The sequence below is a fragment of the Thunnus thynnus genome, chromosome 18, assembly GCF_963924715.1.
Source record: "Thunnus thynnus chromosome 18, fThuThy2.1, whole genome shotgun sequence".
Taxonomy (NCBI): Eukaryota; Metazoa; Chordata; class Actinopteri; order Scombriformes; family Scombridae; genus Thunnus; species Thunnus thynnus.
Genome location: NC_089534.1, coordinates 22,872,144 through 22,897,459, shown reverse-complemented (window position 1 = coordinate 22,897,459; position 25,316 = coordinate 22,872,144).

The following is a 25,316-nucleotide window of genomic DNA, read 5'->3' as shown; positions in this document are numbered from 1 at the left end:
ACTCTACGGTTCCTTGGGCCTCATATTCTCTTCATCCTTTGACGATGTTCCCGTTAATGTTTTCTGCACACACCCAGATGTCTCCCTGTGTTGAGTCCTCTTCCCTGCACTTGACAATGGCCATTAACAAGAGGTCAAAAATACAGTAATTTAACATATTAATGACACTTTCCTGTGGGTGACTTCACATGTGATTTGTTTTTTGTTATTTAATTTCAATGAAAACTATTTGAATTCTAATCAGCCCTTTGTTCATTATCGCATTACTTCATCTTTTTCATACCTTCCATAGTTTTTCCTGTAATTGCAGTTTCAGTTTTATGCTCTTCTAAGGCCTTCTCTGATTTTAACATAGTTGTGTCCCATTAACTTACATACTGTTAAAATGAAAATTCAGAAGTCTTTAACTGCTTTCACCTATTAAATCTCAATTGACACTTGAATAGGTTTTTATTCTCCAACTGATATTTACACTCAAACCTAAACTTCTTTCAGCACTTCTGTTTTAGCTGTGGGCTTCCACATCAGAACAGCTCCGACTCCAATAAAAGTCTCAATAACAAAAACTCTCCAATCTGTGATATGAACAGGTTTCATTTCAATAAATGTTCAAATGATCCAATATTTCACCAAAAATCAAAGATTAGAGCAAAAGTCCAAAAACTGAAAATAGATTTGTGTATCAGAACTATGTTTTTTCTTCTTTTCTCTCCCATTAATTATCTCATGACTCCTCAGATTTATCTGGTGACCCTTTGGAGGGGCCTGACCCCTAGGTTGGGAACCACTGGACTAAATTAACTAAATGTATATAAAGTAGTTCAAACTAGTTCCAACTCCAGCAGCTGCAACAGCTACAAACCACTACTTTTACATTAAAACTTTAAATACATTTTGCTGCTAATACTTATGTACTTTTAATTAAGTAGGATTTTTCATGCAGGACTTTTACTTCTAATGGCGTATTTTTACATATCTGTACTTTTAATTAAGTAGGATTTTTCATGCAGGACTTTTACTTCTAATGGCGTATTTTTACATATCTGTATTGGTACTTTTACTTAAGTAAAGGATCTGAATACTTCTTCCACCAGTGGATATGAACGCTTTGGCCTTAGAAAACCACACAGGAGGATCAGATAGGCTGAACACTGATTAACAGACTAATCAGTGACATCATTCTGTCCAGGGGATGTTGTCTGTCTTGAGCTGAGCCAGCCAAACATTCCAGGAAATACACAGAGGACTCAGTAGAAGAAACAACTTCTGTGTTTGGAGCTACTGTGCTCGTTCCGACACACAGATACACAAACACAAATTGTGTTCAGAAAGTAAGATGAGGGCCAAAAGGCGAACCTCATTCAATCTCTGTCTCTATCTTATACCTGATTGACCTCACATGTATCACATCTGGGTTAATAACAATCTTCAAGTGGAATTTCACAGCATCCGTGCGTGATAATGGCGTCCACAAAGTTGGAGACCTAATGAAAAATCTTGGCTTCACAGACTGCGTCTCCTAATATCTTTTGGATAAAGCAAATGGAAGGAAAACACACATAATGAAAGAGGAATTAATTTCCATTTCAGCACGACTCAAATAAAATGACATTTAAATGTCATGCAATAAGATGAGAATTATTGGAAAAAGATCTTATTGGCTTATACTTTTGAATAACTACAATTTAAATTACTTAGCCACAGTTTAAAAAACACAATTGTATTAGTATTCAGAACCACATAGAAAATTAAAAAATGCCATGTTTTCTCCAGATCCTATAATTACTACTACAGAGCTATTACAGCCCATTTCCACACAAAATCTGCACATACAGCTGTTCTCATATGAAATAAATGCCAATGTCATCCTACAAGGAAGCTACAGATGAGCTTGTTCTGATAAAAGCAGGGAAAACTAATTTTACAGTTGGCAGAGGTGTTAATGGTTATCAAATTAATGATTACAATAACTGGAAAGCTCCAACACCAACAAGTTCAGAGAAAGAAGTGACGTCAATTGGTGTGTTTTTACAGTTTAAGGAGGAAAAACCTTCAACAAAACATGAGTCTTTCTAAATTCATCCTAATTACAAACTACTCTTTTTAATAAAGACTGCACTTTGAGCTGCATTTTTGTATGAAATGTGCTATATATGAATAAATAAAGTTTATTATTACTCACACATAGTATTAGACTATTGATACCTTAATACTTTGGATTACTATTGCCCAAATAGTCTTTTGTATACATGCACAATCACTACTACTTAATTGATGATGCTGTAGGAAAGTTTTAGGAGCATGCTGTTCAAACTCATGTATTCTAACATTTAGATCACCACTGCTCTGTTGAGCAAAAAGTAAATACATTAATCAACCTAAACCTACATGCATTTTTTTTTCTTTTTGGCCACTTGGGAGCAACGTAACATGCTTTAAACACAACACTGACATATTATCACCTTATAAGTTGTTATGGTGAGTGTTCGCAAACCATTGTTTATTTACTCATCCAGCAGATAAAGAGCAACATTAGCATTCACTCAATTCCAATCGTCACTCTCCTTTTAGTTTTGTTTTTGTCCCATTAGCTGCTAAATGTTCCACTATGTTCACCAGCTATTCACTAAATTTGTTGTTTGGTGTTGGACAGGTGGCGTACCGAAAATTTATTAGAGCTTGTTTTTTTTCGTTGTTTTTTTTGCTGAAAACAGCTCCCAGCTGTGACTGGGAACAAGGTTGATGAGAGCTGTCAGTGAACCAGAACAGTAAAGTTGCAGTCGTATACCAAACCAAAGAGCTAAAAGATATTGAAACACTCAGTAGAGCTGAGGGGAACTGCTGAGTTGTGTTTTTATTCTTTACTCTACAACTGCTTTCACATTACTTGTAGTATTTTGACGCACTGGTAATATAGAAACACTGATTACAGCAACTTTAAAGTGGTAATCTTCAGCGCTGTGGTTTCAAGTTAGATAGAAATCTCAAGTGTTCACTGCTGTTGTGTTTCTGTACTTCAGCTGCATCGCTTCAACCAAACAATGTGTTTGGAACTGTTGCTTCTTTCCTTGGAGTTTCTGTTGATGATGTTTGACTTTTTCTAGATTTAAACTTTTTTCTTTGTTCAGCCATGGGAGCTATCCGTGTTTAATGGGGCGAGTCCCCTTTAACCTCTGAAAAACATTAAGTCGTCCCCCCCAATAAATTATTTCCAAATAAATTATGTGATTGAAAATATATATTTAATAGAAGCCGACTCCACTTTTGGAATAATTCACACATGAACACAACAGTTTTTGAAGGTTTTGCTTATGTCCCCTCTATGTATCCTGCTCAGTAGTCTGAACTGTTGCATAAACTAAACTAAGTGGGAATTTGAGAAATTGGGTTTACTTCATCCTGATACCTTTGCTTGCTAATGGACTATATTTCCCAGATTCCATCTCTGTAGCATCTCTGTAGCATGTGAGTTGTGTCTTTCAGTGAGTGAGTCTAGTGGCTGGTGACTGCTAAACCCTAACACAAATGGACTGAGCTGCTGCTGGAGAGTAAACAGCAAATACTGCACCAACGGCTCTGTAAAATAGGTAAATATGTATAGTGATGGCCTAAAAGTGATTAATTAACATATATTTTAAGCTACTATTAATGACAAAAAAGACAGCAACACATTATGTAGCCTTGAAGATAGCGACAACCTGACCAGGCTCACTTAAGGTGGACTGACATTTAAGATTCACCAGCTATTCGCATGTTAGTGACAATCTCAGCCACTCCTCCTTGTTTTGCCCCCCTCGCCCCGCCCTGCCCCTCCCAAGTTGTAATGAGATCAGCGCCCGTCCTTGTCAGCTTGTGAGGGATAACCAATCATCTCCATATGGCAGGAAACCAACATTTCCTGTTTATGCTGTGTTACACTGAAACATGCACAAGCACATGCACACATGTCAAGTGTCTACTCATACTGTCAGAAGATAAAGGGTGGACAATGACTGAGGATTCCACACATGGGTCTGAATGTTTTGCCTGCCTTTGATGGTTTTGACTTTTAAGTGCAACTGTATTTTGTGTTAATTACATTGTGGCAGCAGTGAAATATTGATTGTTGTAATAAAGTGTCAGGAAGAAAAACAAAAGCAACCTTGACAAAAACAATAAGATTCTATCTGGTCAACGGCTTTTCCTATTAATTAATGAGTCATGTTCTCAGATCTCATGAGAAATTCACACACCCACGCAAAAACATACACATACAAATGATTCACACACATTAAACTAAGTCATTGAAACCGGACCAAACAATTCAACCACGAAGGAAACTGACTGAGATAGACTTCTGATTCACATAAACACACACACAAATAAAGAAAACATCCCCAGAGTGTGAAGTAAATGCAGTGAATGTGCTTGATGTTGTGGCCAGACAATGTCAAGGTGGTTGAAACTTGCCAAAGCTCGATCCTGCTTTTCTTCAAGCAGAGATAGCTAAAGCCATGCCCAGTAAGATTGTCTTGTCATCAACAAAAGGTTAACTGTTGAGTATAAACACCTGCTTGACTCCTATTCTCAAACCATCTGAAAAACAGCTCCAGTCTTACAAAAATACTTGGTCTGTGGTGGTGAAGATTCCCTATAGGTCACTATAGTAACTTGTGTTTACTCAGATGACAGAGTCCTGCACAATCTAATCATCCCTTCATAAAGATAGAGCTCCCTGCATTTACTCAGAAAGCAGGAGGGAAGTCTGCTCTTGTGTCTTTGATCTGTCTCTTCTCTGGCTGAGGAAAACTGTTTTGGTAGCAGCAGTCAGGCGGCCTCCTCCATCCCCTGTGAGTGAAACGACCGGTCCCCCTTGTGAAGAGAGGAAATTCTTCTGACAGTAAGTGGAGCCACGTTTTGGGCCGGAGACGCATGAAACAGCACTTGTTTCATTTCTTTTCAACAGTTGCTGATAGGGGTAGGTGATAAATAATACCACAATATTTCAGGGTATTTCTGTGATAATGATATTATGAAGATATGACAAAATACTGAAAAATATTTTATTATTAATTTCAAGAACATAAATTTGCAACAAAAGAAGTGTTGTAAGTTTATATGTCAGCATAAACATAACAGTTTGCCTTCAAATATTCAGTAAAAACTAAACAAAAATGATCTCTCAGTTCTTTAGTTTGTAAACAACAATCAGACTGAGATTGAGATTCTGTATAAAATATAAATAGTACAATAAAATAAAATCAACCACAAATCTGAGGTAAACATCTTAACAGTTGCCAAATACAAAAAAAATCCCCCTTTAATCTTCAGTGCATAAATATAAGTAAGTGGGTACAAAAAAACATGTAAATTGTAAATATCAACAGTGATACAAAACAGATTGACTTCAAATGAGGTAGAATATGCAAAACCTAATGTTGCCTGAAAATGCTGCCATTTAGAGGCAGAAAGTAGCTATCCAGCTGGCTTTGCACATACAAACATCACAGTCTCAGATTGTTTGTCAAGAACACAAGCAAATTCACTGAAGCAGGCTTCAGTGCTGACCTTTGGCAGGTTGGCAGGTCACAATATTGTCTTCTATGCTAAACAGCCTTTCAGAGGCTGCACTGGTGGCTGGGATGCAAATGTATTTTTTTGCTAAACGGCTGACCTGAGGAAAGTTGACAGGATCACTCTCACTGTCTGCTGGTGGACACGTAAGTAGCTATTCAGCTCAGTCTAAATTGTCTCTCTTTCAAACATGCTCGTTCTGAAATCTTGCAATTAATACAAGCAGTCAGATAAATCTGAACTCCCTTTTTATTTAGAAAGTGCTTTCAGTACATAAACATTACAAGAACACACATGTAATGGCTACTCAACTAACTAGTGACTAGTGACTCCATTGCTTGGGCTTTGGTTTTACTGTAAAGTGCACACCAAGTTGTTTTCTTCGCCCTGGAGTTGATTTTAGTTGTTTAAGTGCTGCGGTGTGTGTTGGTCAGCTGGTCTCGTTTGTTACTCCTGGAGTTTGCTTCTCCACTCCACTAACATTAGTCTCTGCATAGAAAGTTCACAATATACTTCAGGTTCATCTCGCAAAGGTAATTATTTAGTCATTAAATCAAATAATGCTTGCAACCACTGCCTTTTTTGAAGATGAACTGCAAGATAACTCTAGTGTGTAACATGTGCGTGCTGTAAACTGTCCAGGTGCTGCACTGCCCCCGCAGTTCAGTTCTGCTTTTGTCCTTCTGTCAACACCACGTTATTAACTAACATTTAGAAAATTGGTTTTTGACATTTGTGAATTGATTATCCATGTCTGCATTATGATACATCTTAGAATTGAGGAATTTCCACATCTCCACTGGATAAACAGCAGAGAAGTGGACTATGAGGCAGCAGTGGTTTGAGGGGTTTCTATGGATTTGATTTATTTATCTATGTATAGTTTTTATTATCTTGAGTTGCCATTGGAATCCATTGTAACTGCTGTAACTTGCAGTCCTTTCAAGCCAATGTTGCATGAGGAAGTGTAGTTTAAAGTACTCTACTCTTCCTGCTCTGCTCACTTGGTCGACATACACAGTCACACATTGATAACCTATAATGTGCTCAAAAATGTTGTGCATAGCACATTTAACAACTCTGTGTGACCTCATGCACACTGTTTGTCTGGACATACACTCTTATCTCCTGCCCGTATTGCTTGGCTGTGCTCTCATCCGCACAGCTCCATGGCGACCTGCTCAGGCCACCCACTTCACCGCCAAACAAACCCAACTCTGTCAGCTGTAGGCAGCAGAGTGGCTGTTTCCTGCTTTGAGCTCTGTACAGCAAACCCACAGCCAATTATCTCAGCATGGGGAAATAAATGTGTTCGCCTGGTTTATAAAAACAGTAATGAAGACTGTGTTCTCACTGAGGTAAAGAAAAATGTATTAGTTTATTCTTGGTAGAAAAGGAAGGGAAGCCAACTGAAGAACTGCAATGAAATTTTGGAAGTTTGATCAAATGTGACTGGAGAATTTGTACAAAAGTCATCTTAAAGTTGTGTCAAATTGGCCATATAATGAAGTACAGTGCATTAAGGTGCATTATTGATATTTTTTGGCCACTTTGGAGCAGAAAATGCAGCAACAACCTAAAAAATACAGTTAGTAACAGATTTATAACATTAATATGGCAAAAGTGTTATTAATAAGCATTGTCATTAGCCTCCATCTTGAGTTGTATTTGTCCACTTGATAAATCTAGGTCCATTATTCTCTCTTTCTTTTAACTCCACTGGTCTCCACCAGTAGCTGAGGACAATATGGCTCTTTAGCTTGCTATCTGTGCTAGCTAGTCACTAACTTTGCTGTTTGGGCTGGGCAGCTAGTGTACAGTGAGTTTATTAGATCTTTTTTTGCTACAAAAAATTGCTTGCTGCTGTTGGAATCAAGGTCAATGAATGCAGAATTTGCTGTCTGTAAAACCAAAACGATGAGCTAAAAGAGGCTCAAAAGCTCCAAAGAGCTGTGCAGGACTCCAGGTGGTAATTCTCTCACGTATTGTTACAAAAGACCCCTTTTATCATTTGATCCATTGTTTATAACAGTTAAAAACATACTGTACAGTATGTTCACATAATAAGATAAATGATCAGATTATGCCTAACATTAACATTTGACCGCTGCAAAATTTCTATGCTATAAATCTGAAAGCTTTTAAAAAAGCGTTTCATTCACATTTGATCTTGAGCCAAATATGTCTCTTACAAAAGGGGATTTATGCTGTTACTTTATATGTCCTTTGTGTTCCTCCTCCTCCTACCTCTGCTCGGTCCAGATCAGACATTCACGCAGCAGCTGTCTGTAATCCAAGGCATCCTTGTCTGGCACATAAGCTGGGAGCCATTTTACCTGAGGCTGTTTTTCGGAAGAGGGAATCTACCAGATGGAGAATGATGACACAAAGAAATGGCTGGGGAAGAGAGGAAGCACTGTTACGCAGGGCTCCAGACGAACTTTTTTCACCACTGTCCCGGAACCGTCCTGAAAAACAATTTTGACCATCCCAAAGTGAATGTAAACCATTTCTTGTTTCTTTACTTTGTAAAGCAAGACAGAGTTTGCCTGAGGCTCCAAATCACTAAATCCACCCCTGTTGATGTATGAGTGTTTTCTTTAACGATTTACTTTAAAGATTATAGATGCTGCCTTCAGTAATTGTAAATGTTTCCATGGTGAACTAACTTCCTTTGCAATACAGTTTTGTATTTATGTAGCCTACAATGTATGCTGCCTGCTTTGGTCCCATTTCTGCTCCCGATAACCCATGCAGTCTGGAAAGATTGTAGCATGTTGAGCGCACCGATTTTTCTAGCAATCTCTTTTATATGATTACAGATATAATTGTTATTAGTGTCTGTATATTTCTTGGTATTCCCCGCTGTTAGTTTGCTTAGTTGTGTCGGTAATTCGTGCCTTACGAAAAAGAAAGCTCTGCTCTACTATGTTCAAATTTTAGAGAATGTAATTAATCTTTTCCTCATTAATGATGTATTATTTCACCACTGACCCATTCCCTATTAAACAGAATGTTAATTTTTATGACCTGACTGATGCGCGGATTAACTGCAATCTGCCCAACAGCACGCATCACTACTGTCCACATACAAGCTATGTTTGATAAGTGTTTAAGGCTTGGATTATAACAAAAGAATACCACAATAATATATTGAAATCATCTATGCTTTAGCCAATATACTCACACACAGCCAGGATAGCGCTGTGTTTTGTTTATCCAGCGCAATATATTTGTGAGGTCCTGCCAGCGAGCCGTTTGTGACTGAGGGGAAACAGTAGATGGACCAGTACTGTGGGAACATTTCAGGTCTCGCTCTGAGTAGCCAACCAGTGATAGTAGCTACAATGACATCATGAGAAGATGTGCTCCGTTGTAGTCAGCACTTGGTTCAGTTTGTTATTTGCTAAAGGGATAGTTTAAAATAAATAAATAAATATATATATAAAATGCCTTTCGTCCCAGAGGCATCCTGGGGAGGATCTCTGTTCGTCCTGAATACATTTTCTACCGTCTCAGGGACGATGGGACACCGTAAGTCTTGAGCCCTGCAGTGGTACCAAGGGCCCAGTCATCCGTCAATATTTCATGAAGTGAAATGGTAATTTGAATGTTCCTTTGTTTAATTGGTTGTTGTCTTAAATTGGTAATTCATGTTGGGATGACACCCTGGAGCAGCATATATTTATATCTTTGCTTTTAAGGTATTTTTTTGTCATCATCCCCAACTTATATAATATTTGTGTATAATATAATGTACAGTAAACTGATTACTCAACAAGCTTAGCATCAAGTTGCGTGTCAGATTTATGAAATCAGGACATAATTACAGCAGTCATTAACCCCAAACTCAAAATATTTAACCATGTCATTATCACGTCATAACACTATAATGGCAGAGCTACAAAGCATACTGGTTTGGTCATAAAGCACAAACCCAAAGAGCAAAAGCTCCAGTCATGCGACCATCGCCAACAGGCAGCAGAACAGTGGCACACACAAGAGCCAGATGTGCAAGCACATTGCGTGGGATCTGCTCAAACAACAAACACTTTTGGAAAACAAAGGCTAAATAACACATGGTATGTGAGTCTCAAACTAAAATAAGATTGTTCCTTTTTCCTAAGAACGTTTATGACATCCGTGAAAGAACATCTGTACACAACAGCTGTACTTTTGTTCAATAAAATGTAAATAAATCCCCAATGAATACAACTAACTTCTTGGTACCTAATAATGGACGCAATGAAGTACTTTCAACAGACAGTCATGTCATCCTTGGGGTATTTACAGCATTGGCATTGTAACAATAAACATATAAATCTATTTTAGTACAGCTTAATTCCATTTGACAAAACATCTTAAAAATTCAACCCAGGTACAACTTTGGCAATTTGTTTTTGCATTCTAAGAGTTAAACAAGCAATTTTATTCTTTAAACAATAATTCCAGGCTCTGTTCTGCTGGGGTTTATCGAGAGTCCAGAGAAAAGTGACTTTTATCATATATCATAAACAGTATGAGCAGTGCATAGAGTGGGAACAGGAGGTGCTAGAAACCATTGAATTAGGAGCAAATGGACCAGAACTTTAGAGAGGAAAATCACATTAAAGCTGTTCAACCTTTCAACACAGTGGGAAGTGGATTTTCTTTGAAAACCTGATGATCTGCAAATTTGCCAGAAATAAGTTTCCGTATGGAAAAAATTATGTAACATGTCCACCATATGCTTTTTCTGTAAAGCAAAATGAAAATAAGAGGGGGCCAGTGTGCTGCCCTGCGTTGCTACATATGCCCTTGTCTGGTCAGAGACAGGAGTGAGTAATATAAGTCGGTGATTTGGAGTGCGAGTGCTGAAAAAAAGGCTTCCAAGAAGGACAAATCCATCAAAAAGTTGCAAATCTGTCCCTTTGGTTTCCTCTTTAGAGAAAGACATTGGTTACTTCTTCAGCCTCAAATATTAGCTTTAGACAACATGATTAAAACTGGACAGAACTAAGGAGAAACTCTTTCTTGAGACAAATAGAATTATGACTAATTGTGACTGTTCAGGGTGAAAATTAACAAAAGATTTAATAACCTTCCCCAGGTGAATATGCTCCAGTGCTAAATATGCCTGTCTATACCTGAGTCTAGCAGGAGAATACAATCATACAGGTGATCAAATTGTACAAAGTATGTATGCATTATAATCATAAATTCAGTGCTACAAGTACAGTACTTAAAAACTATTTGACTGAACACAAAAAGTGATACCAGCATTATTATTATGCGTCCATTCGGCTACCAGAGCGCTCTTACAAGCATTATTAAAAAATAGTACAGTTAATATTTGGGTCTTGCTCTTGGTAGGTATGGCCTTTGTTTTGATACGATTGCACTCACCAAGTTAATGGCTGAGATCTGGAAACACGGCAATATTTTTACTGATAGGATTGATGGCTAAAACTACCAAAATACAAAATAAGACCCAGCTTATTATACATATATATATATAAACTATTGCTTATGAAACTGTCTAAAAACAGTTTCTGCAATATTCTTGACATTTTGAGAAATTAATAAACACAGCTGTAAATATAATCAGAACAGACCATTTTTTAATCCATCTGATTAAGAGTTATAATCAGGAGTCACCTCTGTAAAAGAATAGCTTTCCTGGTCTGTGTAAAAATAAGTTACATTCAAGCAATTGTATCTGTTCTGATTAAGCAACCTTAAGCAAAACAGCAGCTCCAGGGTTGCTGGCTCCCTCTACAGTATCAGATTGTGACCTCTGACCTTCCTGCCAAAGGGGGATTAATAATGTATAAAAGAAGCCCACTATCTACTGGCTGGCAGTCCTGACCCTCTGTGTCATGGTTTTCACAGATGTTAGCTGTTGGCTCTGGCTGTCCTGACAATAACTGAACACAAAATGATGGTCATGTTTCCACTTGCATAGCACGCTTAGGGAGATGGACGCTTTGGTTTGCCCTGGCTCCCATCTTAGAGTGTGGTGACCTTGACATTTTGGAGTCATGTGGTTGTGGAAAGAATGATGGCAATTTGAGCCAATTTCAAGTTCACACACACAGACCATCCAGGGCTATGATCAGTTTATGCCACGGGGCAGTAAGAAAACATATGTAGTGACTATTGTTTGGTTTGGTTTCATACTATCATTAAACAATAACAGGCAACATAACATGCAGCTTGCAAAAACATATTACACATTACAAAAAATAAAGATTATCAAAACAAAGATTAAACAATGTATAGGTTATCTAAATGCAAAGACAAAATTAAAATAGAAAAATGAAATATAAATAGTATGAAACACAACCAAGATGGATTTTTTTTTAAATTGATGCATAAATTTCTTTGTATATCTATACCCAGATATATCATTCTTGTTTAAATTATCTTTACATAACCCAGTAAGATTTCATTGAGATTCCAAATCTCATTTACGAGGGAGACCTGTCCAGAACAGCTGCATCAAGTTTACTTCTTCCTTCCTTCAGTTAGGGAAGGCTAAGGAGTACCACAACAGCTCAGCCTGTTATTAAAGTAGAGACTGGCTTTTCATCATTAAAACTGACTTCCCAGCATGTATAAGCAGAGAGATCTATGGATTACTTCCCTTTTATAACATGAGCCATGTTTGAGTCAGCTGGTGGGGAAATCCAAAACCAAAGAGGCAGAAGTTTAGTACGCAGGTGAGTTTGCTGGGAAACTAAGCGACTGGGAACCAACTGGTATTTTTGTGTTCCAGTCGCCCACCAGTGACAAACATCCCCTCACGAGCTACGTCCAATGCCAACATTCAGTGCCAATGTAGAAAGTACTATACCTTTCCTGTAGTGAGGTGGAAAATAAGGGTGGTGGATGGGCGTGTAGCATATTTTACTTTCATGCAGGAGACAAGAGTTTGTAATGATGTTTCTATAAAGCAACTACAATCAATGTTTTTATAATAATGATGCATCAAATTAGTTATTACCTGAGTCTGCAGCTACCCTTGGCTTTACAGAGCTTTATAGTGAGTTTCAGCTAATTGTTTAGTTGTCTGGCTTCTTCAACTTTACTGTTTTGGTTCACTATCAGTGCTCTCATAGTGTTGCTTTCGGCCATAGCAGGCAACTGTTTCAGTGAAAAAGCTCTAAAAAACCCACTGTACACCACCTGCCGAGAATCAAATGGCAAACAGACACAGTTAGGGACTAGCTGGTGAATATAGTGTAGCATTTAGCAGCTAAAGAGCTAAAGGAGAGTGAATATTGGACTAACATTCTTCAGGTGGACAGAAACAGGACTCCAAATTAATGATAATGTTGTTTCATACCTGCAGGATGTGTAAATAAGTAACTGCTTGCTAACATGGTCGCCATAATAAACTTAAATGGTGAGGTTTTGTCAGTGTTGCGTTCACAACTTGTTTCTGCTTCCCTCAAGTGGCCGAAAAATCTGTGTTTTAGTTGTTTAACCCTAACCCTAGTTTATTCGCCATGACTACAATATTTCTCTAACGTTAACCTTGCTGTAGTTGCCATTCACAGATATAGTAGAAAGAATATGAAAAACATTGGCATTGAAGAAAATATTGTGAAACAACGCAATCCAGGGTTTTGCAGAATTGTCCAAAATCAATGTTCTTGTCTGGTGATAGGGTCAGATAAACAACACTGAGCCTTCATGCTGTTATGTGATTCAGCTCTGGAGCCAATGCCACCACATGCGGATGGATGCAAATTCAGGTGGATGAAACTAAACCAAGTGCACAATAAGTGCATGTAGGCTTTATTCCTATGTTTGTCATGCATATTTCTTGGGCAGAAATGTAGAAATGCTTGTTAAATATGCCCCATTCTCAAACTGGGATGGTGTGAAGATTCACTGTTGATAATCTTGTGTGCAGTTGTGGTACAGGCTCTCTGAGCAAGTTAATGCTAAGATTTTAAAGGGGACCTATTATGCTCATTTCCAGCTTTATATTTTTATTCTGGGACTCCACTGGAGTAGCTTTGCATGATTCACAGTTTAAAAAACTCCTTATTTGTCTTATACTGGCTCTTTATGCAGCCCCTCAGTTTGACCTCTGTCTCTAACAGGCAGTTTTAGCTCCTGTCTCTTTAAGACCCCCCTCCCGATGAGCCCATTCTGTTCTGATCAGCCAGCTTCAGAAAGCCTAGTGAGGGGCAGCTGTATCAGTCATGTTAAGTTACTGCTGATGAAAACATGAAATTTCCTGCTTTAAAGCATCATATCAAAAGCTTTTAAATTATAGTGTATATAATGGGAGACATTTATTGTGAAGAATTTAGAGGAAATGAAACGTGTTCCTCACTGAATTAGCAGAGCTTCACTAGTGTTGCTAAAAACTGGTCGACACATCAACATGAGGATATTTGGAGCTCTTCCTTCAGCGGATCAGTTAGAAATAATGTAGGAAGGAATAGTACAAACAGAAACAGCCACAGTGATGATGATGTGTGATGAAGAGCTAAAGACGACCAGCACACCTCCAACAGGTGAACTTATGTTACTTTGCCCTGCTGTGTAATGGAAAAACACTCACAGTGTGCCAGCCTGACTCAAGTCATGGCTTGGCATGACTACCCCCAAAACAATGAAAAAATGCCATAAGGTTAACGGAACAGAGCAGTGGACTTGCATGCTGTGTGTGGAGCAGATGACCATATAAAGAAATCCATCAAGAGCCAACATCAGATTGGGCTGAAAACAGAAAAAATACATACGTTAACCTCATTATTTGACCCATCTGAGATTGTAACGTTACATATATGATTGAAAATAAAGCATAATGTCTGTTTGAATGATGCCAAAGTGGTTTTAATGATCTTTAAGGATTAAACAGACCACCAGCACAAACGGTCACACCACAAACAACAGCCTCAATCAAGGTATAAACAGGGTCTCATATGGTCCACATCCTGTAGATTTTCAGGTCAAGAAATAATTTATGGTTCCATACATCACAAAGGCTAAATCCCTTTAGAACAAAAGTAGACTGCTTTGGATTAATATTACACAGCTCTTGCTGAGTCACCTCACAGTTTTAATCTTGTTATGTAATAAAATTTTCAATAGTATTTTGATTTTGAAACTACCGTCAAATACCGTATTATAAAATGAATAACTTAGAGACAATAATGAAAAGGTAAGTAGATATCTCTGCTGAGGAAGTCTCAAGTGTTTTATAATAGTAGGCGGATCGGTTAAAGTGCTGACTATGCCTGAAGCCTCTATTTTTCTCAGAGGCAGCCTCCCTGGATCAAAGGCATACTTGTCCAATCTGGGCAGTAATACAGTGATTTTCTCCAGCTCCTGTGATACATTAGACCCATTATGTAACAACACTTTAGACTGCTAAAGGGAATTTCACCCAGTTTTGAGGAACAGCATCTTCACTTCCTTGGGAATCGTTTTCCATCAGATTTTAATCTCAATTGACAGAACCAGGCCAACGTGGATTTAGACATCCGAAAGAAAAATATTACAATCATGGAAACCAGGGCTCAAAATGAGCTTTTTTTCCCCAGTGTCCTGCAACTGTCCTGAATTCTACTTTCAACTGTCCCAGACTTAAAAACCATTGTCCCAAATTTGAAGTTCTAACTTTGTCACCCCAATGACAGTTTACTTAATTTTTAAATTAGGTTATTGCACTTTTTTAAATGTGCAGCTGTGCATAATGGTCACGCGTAACAGCTGTTCTAAAGCTGTTGGAGAGAATCGCTGAAATCAATTGCACTTCTTCTTTGACATTCTCCTGTTCCCTATATTGTATGTCATTATTACACATAATAATAAGAATTATTATAACAATATGACACTTTGGGTGGGCTGCATTTTATATAGCTAAGGAAGGCATCAAAACCACATTTCAATAGCTAGCTAGCATTTAATACCAGCACTCTAGCTAAGCTGGAGAGTTGGATAGACAATGCAGATGCGACTGGGAGATGTGGGAGGGCGATACCATCACGTCTTCACGGTTTGGACTGTCTCTGTGGCTTTCTTTGGGGGGGGGCTTTCTTGCTTTACCGCCAGTGTTTTTCAGCCATTTCAGCATTTTTTTAATTCCAGGCTTTTTACTACATCGGGAGCTAACTGCGTATCCCAGAATGCATTTGCACCAACACATGATACACTATATTTGGTGACCCATTAGATTGTGTGACCTACAGTGTTGGTTAGGTTGGTTTAGGCATGAAGACTGAGATGAATATCAGGGCAGGTCACAGAATGTGATGGGTCACCAAATATGATGTAACACCTGCAGTGATGACATCAATTGTGGAGATTAAATTGCGCCATGCTAAAAGCTGTTGTATTTTTGCTGTTAATATGTCACTTTATTAAGTTTTGACATTTTTTCAGGTGAGAAATTAACCATTAAGATTCCCATATGTGGTCAGTTTATCCAAATAACACTTATTTTGAAATTTGCTACGACATTTTCTCTACTGTCCCAGAATTGTCCCAGACCGTATCGTTTTGTCCTGGGAGCTATTTTTACTTTCCCAGGGATGACAGAACATCCATAAGTTTGAGCACTGATAGAAACAAAAATATGGTAAAAGAACGTGAGATTTAGCCATTTTTTTATGACACACAATTATTAAAATTGTACTTCTATCATAAAATAGACCTTGAACATGTACAATTAGAGGACCTTAGGCTAAATTTATATCCCATCATCATGCTGTTTAACGTCATCACAGTCCTGGGACAAAATCTACTGACCAAATATCAGGGGCAAAGCTGCTTGGGTAAATCAGCATTGGTATGCCTTGACCAAGCTGTTACCCTTCAGACACAATAATAACCTCAGAGCAATTAGGCTGCATCTGATAGTGAACAAGTACATCTTATCACTCTCTAAGTACTTTGAACTCTGGCCATGATCAAGGAAGAGTGCTTCCGTCTCAACTAAACAGCTGAACTGTGGCCTATGGATAAAAATGCATGGAAGCCATGTGCATCTGAGATAACAGATCACCTATGTGCCCCCCTTTTCTTGTGCTGACCTCAAACACTTTTGGTGTAAGACGGTGATTGACAGGTTGTAACTTGTGTAGAAATGAAACAACTGTGTCATGTATTTGCTGGTAAAAATCAGCCTTGTTTTCCAAAAGCTTTTTTACCCAACAAACTTTTGGATGTTTATTTGTCATTATCAAAATTAGGTAAAACTAAACTTGTGTGTCCTACACTGTAAATGGTCTTCAATTCACTTATAACAAAAAATACCCAGAAATCCAAATTTAGATCTTCTTAAAGCCACTATGTGTAGAATTAGAAAATTTCCAATTTTGGTGCCCCCCGTGTGGCACTATCAAAAAGACACTGTTGCGAGCAGCACTGCTTGCCTCTACCATGAATCCATCTTGGCTTGTCTACATCCAACCAACATTCCTGCATTTTTATGAAGAGGTCTCTCTCTTGTCTCTCTTCCAAACAGTAGATGAATGTTGGAAGTTTGTGACTGAGCATCTGAAACACAAAGTCTTTCACATTTGATCTGTCTAATCAACAAATACCACCAAGACTTTAGAATAATTCAAATGCAGGGATGGGAAAACAAAAAGTGGCGAGTGGATTTTTTCTTCACTGTTATTAGATTTGCATTTGCAAATAACTGAACTGAAAAAAGTTCTGACATTAAAAGTCAGAGGAAACGGTACACTTGAAATTGATCCTCTTCAACTGGAGGAGGAAAGAGACTGTGTTTTCTTCATCCTCCATCTTCTTCTGTTGTCACACGCTCTTCTCTTCCATGCCCAGACTGACTTCATTTCTTGTGCCGACCAGGATATGCATTTTTCAGAGTACAGTGCACCAGCGTATCCATTTGGAAGACACACTTTAATAAACACTTGACAAACAAGTCTGTGTGAACTGGCAACACAGATCTACTCTCATCCACTTCATAGTGGTCGGCAAAGGACAGAGTGAGAGGAAAGGAAGAAGAAACCCAGACACCCAGCAAAGCAGCAGCCAGATTATAAATCACTTAATTGTAACCAGAAATGAGACAGTACTTCTGCAGCAGCATCACTGCTTTTCCACTGCTGCTTCAGCCGTCAGCAGTTAGTTCCACTTCAGAACATTACAATGAGATGATGGATAAGGACTGCATCTTCATGGAAAACTTTAGGGAAAAGTCAAGATTTCACTTAGGTTTCCATGAACTGTGACATCCAAGATTTTACACTGTCTAAACTTCATGTTTCCTGTGGATTATCCAGGCACGGGTTTAAAACTGATGCATCAAAGAATATAAACTTCAGAATATTCTGTATCATGTTTCAGTTTAAGAGTAAAGTTCTGGCTACATCTGCAAAACTCTCAATCATATTGTTTGTTTATTGGTTCAAGGACTGTTAACTGGAAGACTGGAGGACTGTTAACTGGAAGACATCGGCTAGATTCCAATGTATTTCACTTTGGTCAGTGGTGACAACCCTGATGTAGTTGGACCCAAGTAAGGCTTAGCTGTGCACGGCACCAGACAGAAGGTTGGAGTGGTACAGTAGATCAGGAAAGGCTTGATGACAGTGATGACAGTGTTGACAGCGAGTCAGAGGGACAAAGACAGAGCCAGACAGTCTGAGCATCGCCTCAGGGGCATGACGCTTTTCATCTGCTGAAGATCCTCTGCTATTCCCATGAGTATCAGTCTCACAGGCGTTGAGGCATAAACTCAAGCATTCTCAGAGAAACAGTCACAAAGGCGGATAATCCCTGAAACTATTCAAACTGTGAAACAGATCAGAATATGAGAACTCTAAAAAATCCAATGTAATGTAAAAGATCCACACGTGAACCACATTGTATCAGGCATTATATCAGGCTTTCTAGACAGTGGGCAGCAAAAAAAGTCTACTGAGAGGAACAGCTGTTCTGTCTCCGCTGTTGTCTTTTTTTTACTGCTAATCATAAAATAAAGCTACATGATGTGTGCACGTGTAGTTTAGGCTCAAAACAATAACTCAAAACACGGAGGAGGATCATGACATCTGTATTTTGGCTCATTTGTTTGTTACCAGAACATTCTTTTTTTTTAAATTTTTTTAAGGGTCAAGTAAAAACAAGACATTGTGCAAGAGTATTTTCCATCTTCGGTTGGCATGCTTTCAAAACTGCTCATTCACGGACCTCGCCATGAGATGCTGGAAACGTCTGAAGAATGCCAAGGACATTCTAATGATAAAAGTGATCCAAGGCAGAACAGCTTCTTTAACTTCTAAGAATCGTACTCTTGACGTAGAATCAATCAATCTTCAGTTGACACAACTATAACCATCAGCATGACTTATGGGAAAAACTTGTCTTAGACTTTTTATCATCTGTGAAGTGCAACTATTGTAGCCAGACAGACTTTAGACAGATGCAGACAGATTTTAGTTTTTACAACTTAGTATCACAGCAGAGATAGGGTTGATTTTTTTTATTTTTTTGATTATTATAGTAACAGCAGGTGAGGAAAATGTTCTTCAAGTTGTTTACATTTTCTTCCCAAGAATTCTAGACTATACCATAGCTACTGAAAATACTCAAATCTAATTAGCTGGAAGGTGTGGATTGTTTTTTAACTGGATAGTATAACTGGACACCCATGGCGTAGGTGTTTGCAGGTTGAATTTACTGGAAATATTTACTGGATTTTAGGGCTGGGATGTAAAATTTTACAGTAATAATAACAATAATTATCTCCATATAATTTTCTTCAAAATGTAACAAATGTTCAATATAATTAAACTGAGAGGGAGAGAGAGAGAAGTCATCACTAACTGCTAAGCTAAGTAACTAACAGATCTAGGCTGGGTCAGCTCGCACTGGCTACTGGGGGCTGGCCCCTGATGAAGCTATTTTAAAGTGTTAGCTAATTAGCTGGAATTAGGTCAGAGAGACACTGGAGTTTATGGAGTTTTTGGAATATTTCATGCAGTTAGTCAGAAACAGTCTAAAGTGTACCTTTATTTCTTCACGACAGAAACATTGTTGATCAGATAGATCACTATCTGATCAACTATGTATTAGTTACATTTCCCTTTTATTCTCAGTGCATGGCTGCATCCCCAATGTCCATTTATTTTCTTTTTTTTTATTGTAGTAGCCTTGTCTGTACTTGCCTTTTACATCAGCAATTATTAACTAATACAACAAAACATGTATTAAATTACATGCAAAATTGTGCTACTATGCATACCCATTATACTGTTTCTCTCACTTCAGAAAGAAATAACTCAACATGAGCCACTATGTTCTGAGGAAAAATGCCCCATGCACCACAGCAAGCAGCTGTTGTGACTGATGGTATCCTGAATATGCTGGTAACCAACATTAGGCCACTATAAATAGTGGAAGATGAAGGATTCAGAAAAATGATTCACATCCTAGAACCATTTCACCAAAGTGATGGAGGGGAAGTACAAGGAGACATTCCACGGAGTGAGGAGTGCCATAAAAGCCACTAACAGCAAAATTACTCTAATTATATTGGAGACGATTGGAAGATGAAGTCAATCTGCCTTACCATCATGCCACTGGAGAACAGACTACGGCATCCAACATTGCAGAGAGGTTGGAGGAGGTAGCAGCAAGGTTGAAATTCATCCTAGCAAAATTATCGCCATTGCGCATGACAATGGTGCCAATATTGTGGCCGTGGCAAAAACTCTGAGGAAAAAGCATTGGTAGTTGCACTGGCCACACCTTGCAACTGGTGATCAATTCTGCATTGAAGCACTCAAGTATTGAAAAAGCTGTTGGGGCTGCAAGATGTCTTATGGAACATTTTAAAAAAAGTGAGATAGCCTGAAACAAGCTGAGACAAAAACAGCAACAAATGGGCCCACCTGAGCACAAGCTTGTTCAGGATGTAAGCACAAGATGGAACAGCACCTTCTATGTGATTAGCTGACTGCTTGTGCAAAGGTGGCCTGTAACCGCAACGCAGTCTGACTCAACTGTCACACAGAGCGGTAAATGGTGACTTGACTTAGAAGCCGACCAGTGCCTTGGGATGACATCACACTGTTTGCGCATGCCCACAAATGGCTTTCTGTTCCTTAGTCTTTGTTGCTAAGGTTGTTCCATGGGTTGTTCACGTTGTCCACTTGCATATTTCAGATCAGATTTGGGCTTGAACATGTACGGATGTATTTGAGAAGTTTCCATTTTCAGTAAAGAAAACAGAAAAGAGAAGAAAAGTGAAATCCTGCTACTACTGTTTGTTTGCATAGCGCCTGGAAGCTAACCAATCAGAACTGAGTGGGCTCCTTGGGAGGGGGGCCTTAAGGAGACAGGAGCTAAGATGGCCTGTTTTCAGACAGAGGTTGAACTGAGGGTCTGCAAAAAGGGCCAGTATAGGATAAATAAGTTTGTTGACATTTAAAGCTCACTGTTTTTGGTTTTATGGTCAGCAACTTTACTTTTACCACTGCATGGGCAGGTAGTTTTTTCAGTAAAAAAGCTCTAATAAACCCTCTGTATGCTACGTGCCCAGCACCAAACAGCAGACAAACAAAGTTAGCATTTAGCAGCTAAAGAGCCAGATATTTTTCCTGGGAAACAGAGCTAAAAGGAGAGTGAATATTGGACTTACATGCACCAGGTGGGCAGACACAAGACTCCAAATGAATGCTAATGTTGCTCCGTGTCTGCTGCATGTATAAATAGGCAACGTGTTTGCCATCAACAATGTTAATATTGTGTTTACAGCTTTGTCCACTGCCCCCAAGTGGCCAAGAAATTGTGAAAATGATACTACTACTACTATAATCAAAGTAGCAGTCATTATGCCAAGAGAAAAGAAAAGCTTTTCATTTTTTACACATTGGGAAAAGCACAGACATAGAAGCAGACCTGACACCATAAGCAATTTCATGTGAGAAAACCTGATAAAACATCCCTAGGCTTAATACAGAAGGAATAAAAGTCTTTTGATGCCCTTCGGAGGCACTAATGTAATGAACAAAGTTGCTAAGTAACGGTAGTAATTACACAAAATGCCTGACTAGGTGAGTGTTTGCATGCTAATTTGTACAGTATGTTCTTTGACAGGCAAGTTTTGATGCCTTGAGCGATAAACAGCGTGCGAAGAGATGGTGTAAGAGATTATCTCCCAGCTGCTTCACCCCTCATTATGGCCTTTTATCTTGCAGATGCTGGGGAAGATATTAAACGTGAGAAATATGCTAACCCCTGAGGCGCAGATGCTTCTCTAGTCTCCAAAAGCGAACATCATAGTTTGACACGCTTCAGAAATGCCTAAATCAGGAGGAAACCCGAGACAAGCAAAGACAGAGAAAGTCTGCTAATGATTTTTGGGAAAACGATTCTAAGGACATGTTTGTTATGTTGTACATCATCTTAGAGACAGCAAAGCTGTGAATGGACATGATCAGACAAGCCGTAATTTCTACTCTGTGACTAACTGAGCACACACATGGAATTGTCAGACGCTTTGTAGCTGTTTTATCTTCCTGACTAATGATATATTTTTTTGCTCATTTTGTCAATGCAATGTTTTGATTAGTTCAGAGCAGTAACACATAATGATATGCTGACAGCCAAGATGACTCTATAAAGTATGAAATAAAAAGATCTGTTTTGCTGTATTTTGGATACCAACCTACCACAGTGACAAGGTCTTGAGGAATTTAAACATGCATCCCACCTACAGTTGTTTTGATTTGGTCCGACTCTTAATAAACTTTTTTTTTTTCCAAGCATTTTTGTATTGTGTCAGTTTAAGGTCACACCACCCAGTTACAAGGTTTGTTTCCATCCACTTGTTTTTCTTTGCATTTTCAATTTAAGCATAAAAAAAATCCTGAGAGGAAACGGCAAAAGTTTGAAAAAATTTGGAAATATCAGAAAAAGTTTTTACGCCTAGCCAAGGTGGAAAACTGGTGGTGTATCAATAAAAGCAAAATGTGACAAAGTACAACGAAAACAGATTTAGTGAATATTCTGGAAATTCAGATAAAAATTGCACTAAATTTGGGTGGACACCAAAATAACTGCTTACAGTACCTAAACTAAACATCTAAATAGGCATTTGAGTGTCAGTAGAAAACACTGATTGAAAGATTGTCTCAAGTATTGCAGTCATGTGACTTGATGTGCACACTCAACCGTACAGTAATTATAATGATCTCATATTAACATGTCTGCTTGCAGTAAAAACATCGCCAATTGAAGTGCTGATATTTTTACAGTGTTTTGAAAATATTTGATCAATACAGTTTATGTTGATGTTAGAAAATCTGTATTTCATTTACTGTACTCAGTCCTGGCAATTTGACTTGAAATGTCTGTTTTCCTTGTGATACATAACCCAAATGAGGGTAAAAAAAAAAAAAAAAAAGAAAAAAAAGAAAGAAAAGATAAATTGTATTCACTTTGCCACTTACTTTACTGTTTTGCAGCTCTTCCTGGAATGCTGCTTTCACCTTAAACAGCTCTAATCAATTAGCACATTTTATTTATTATAACTACTTATTAGCCAATTTTGAATTAGCGCTGCTCATACAGGCAATGCTCAATATTCAATGCACATTAGAACCACATCCAAGATCTTTAGTAGTTTATGAATTTACAAGAACTATAGTTGTTATTTCTCATTTTATAGGTGCATTTGGTCAGAGTGTGAATAAACTCACTGCCTGAACTTTGATGCCTTCCAAAGAATTTGGGGATTTTGGAGTGCAATTACTGTAGCCCTAAAACAAAACCAGGGAGTGTATCTTTGATACCTTGGACTGCTGACACTGGTGGATTTGCTGCTGTGTTTACACATTTTGTTGACAGAGTTCTGCAAGTTGTGAAACTAGGCAGGAGATTTTAAAGCCTATAAAAATTCCCACATAATCAGAATGGGATTTCCCCTTTGGGATATTATACTTACATAACTTGAGATGACAGCAAAAATATGCTTTAGTGGTCTTCTTGTTACATAAAATGTCCGGTGTTGCAGCAAAAATTCAATCACATCTAAACACAAAAAATGAAGCTTAAATGTCATCAGATGCACAATCTTTTCTGTATGTTTATTTCAACCAAACATTGACTGAGTAATAATTAGGCCTAAGAACTTTTCTTTCAAAATGAGTACTCAGCAATGTTAATATTTATGCCACAGGCATACAAAGCATGCATGTCCAAGGTCACACACACAAACACACACACACACACACACACAGTGCTGATAAGGTGTTTTACTTTCAATACACAGTCACAACGCTGTTATGTCTAGCTTGTGGGTCTCAGGAGGGAGACAGGAATGCAGTCAATGGTTATTTTGAGTTTCTAAAGGAGCACCAGGGTTTTGTGAGGTCTCAACCTGCATGGGAATTCTGACGTAACACTTCATTAATATTTGGAGGCAAACTCTTCTTCTGTCAATGGCCATGTCTGGCTGCCCCTACAGTGCTCAGTTTGAGGAGATCCTATCACACACATAAACACACTATACTTGCATACAGACACAAAAACACACATTTTATTACGAAACTTGTGAGTCATTGGACACCCTCACTTCCCAATGTAAACTAAAACTAGTCACATAAATTTTATTTATATAACGCAGAAGTTATCTCAGGGCACTTTTCACATAGAGCAGGTCTAGATCGTACTCTTTAATTTACAGAGACCCAACATTCCCACACGAGCAAGCACTTGGCGACAGCAACAAGGAAAAACTCCCCTTTAATGGGAAGAAGCCTCGAGCAGAACCGGGCTCTAGGTGGGCGGCCATCTGCCTTGACCGCCTTAGCTGAGCTTCAGTATTTTCCCAGAGAAAAATAGTTAGGACTGAAAGAGAAGATGGAATAGGAGTTATAGTTATAGTCTTTCAAGTCTAGTTAGAAGAGAAAATTGTCAAAATTTCCTCACATTAAAAAATATGCATGTTTTCTGTGTGTATGTGTGTGCACAGAGGGCAAACTGCCAGGTTTTACAGCCCCCTAAGGAGAAAGTCACTCTGGCTTTTCCTTGTATCATGTCACTCTTTGGCTCACTGCTTTGTTTCATTAAAACAGCCAGTGTAGTGACATTATCAAATGTGCAGACAGTCATTGGAAAATGATCACTAATGAGCTACCATGGGACAGCAGAGGGTGTGGGCCACCCAGCATCATATTACCTTGGCACACTACAGCCATCATCATGCTGTCAAAAACTGCTTTATACTACTGAAATACAAAAGTAACTAAGAAAATGACACCCTATTATAATGCATGATTTAGTTTAGCTTCTGTGCCTGCCTGGAGGAAGTCTTATGATTTATGTCAGAAAACACACAAAAATGAGGTATTATTGTAGAATTTATGATAATTGGATTTCAGCTTCAACCCAACGAATACTGACCCTTGGCCTCTTAAAGTTCAAGCTATGAAGGGGAAGGTCTGAGCAGTCAGTCACATACTCTCAAACAGTTTGGGCTTGAATGTCTCCATTCAGCTGTCTAACCAGATTAGAAAAACAGGATGGGGCTCAAGTGCTGAAGTAAATGAGTGAAAAATTTGAACATTTCCAAGTTTGTACATCTTCACAACATTTCCAAAGAATATCACACTTAGGCAATGACAAGATGTTTTTTAAACACGGCTGCAGCTGTTTAATCAATTATTTTCAATGGCTCCTATTGGCTCCTTCAAACTGGTTACCTCAGCTGTACTTTGAATGTGGGACATATTGGGATAATCCAAGTTGTCACAATTCCCCATTTGCTAAGAATATCATGA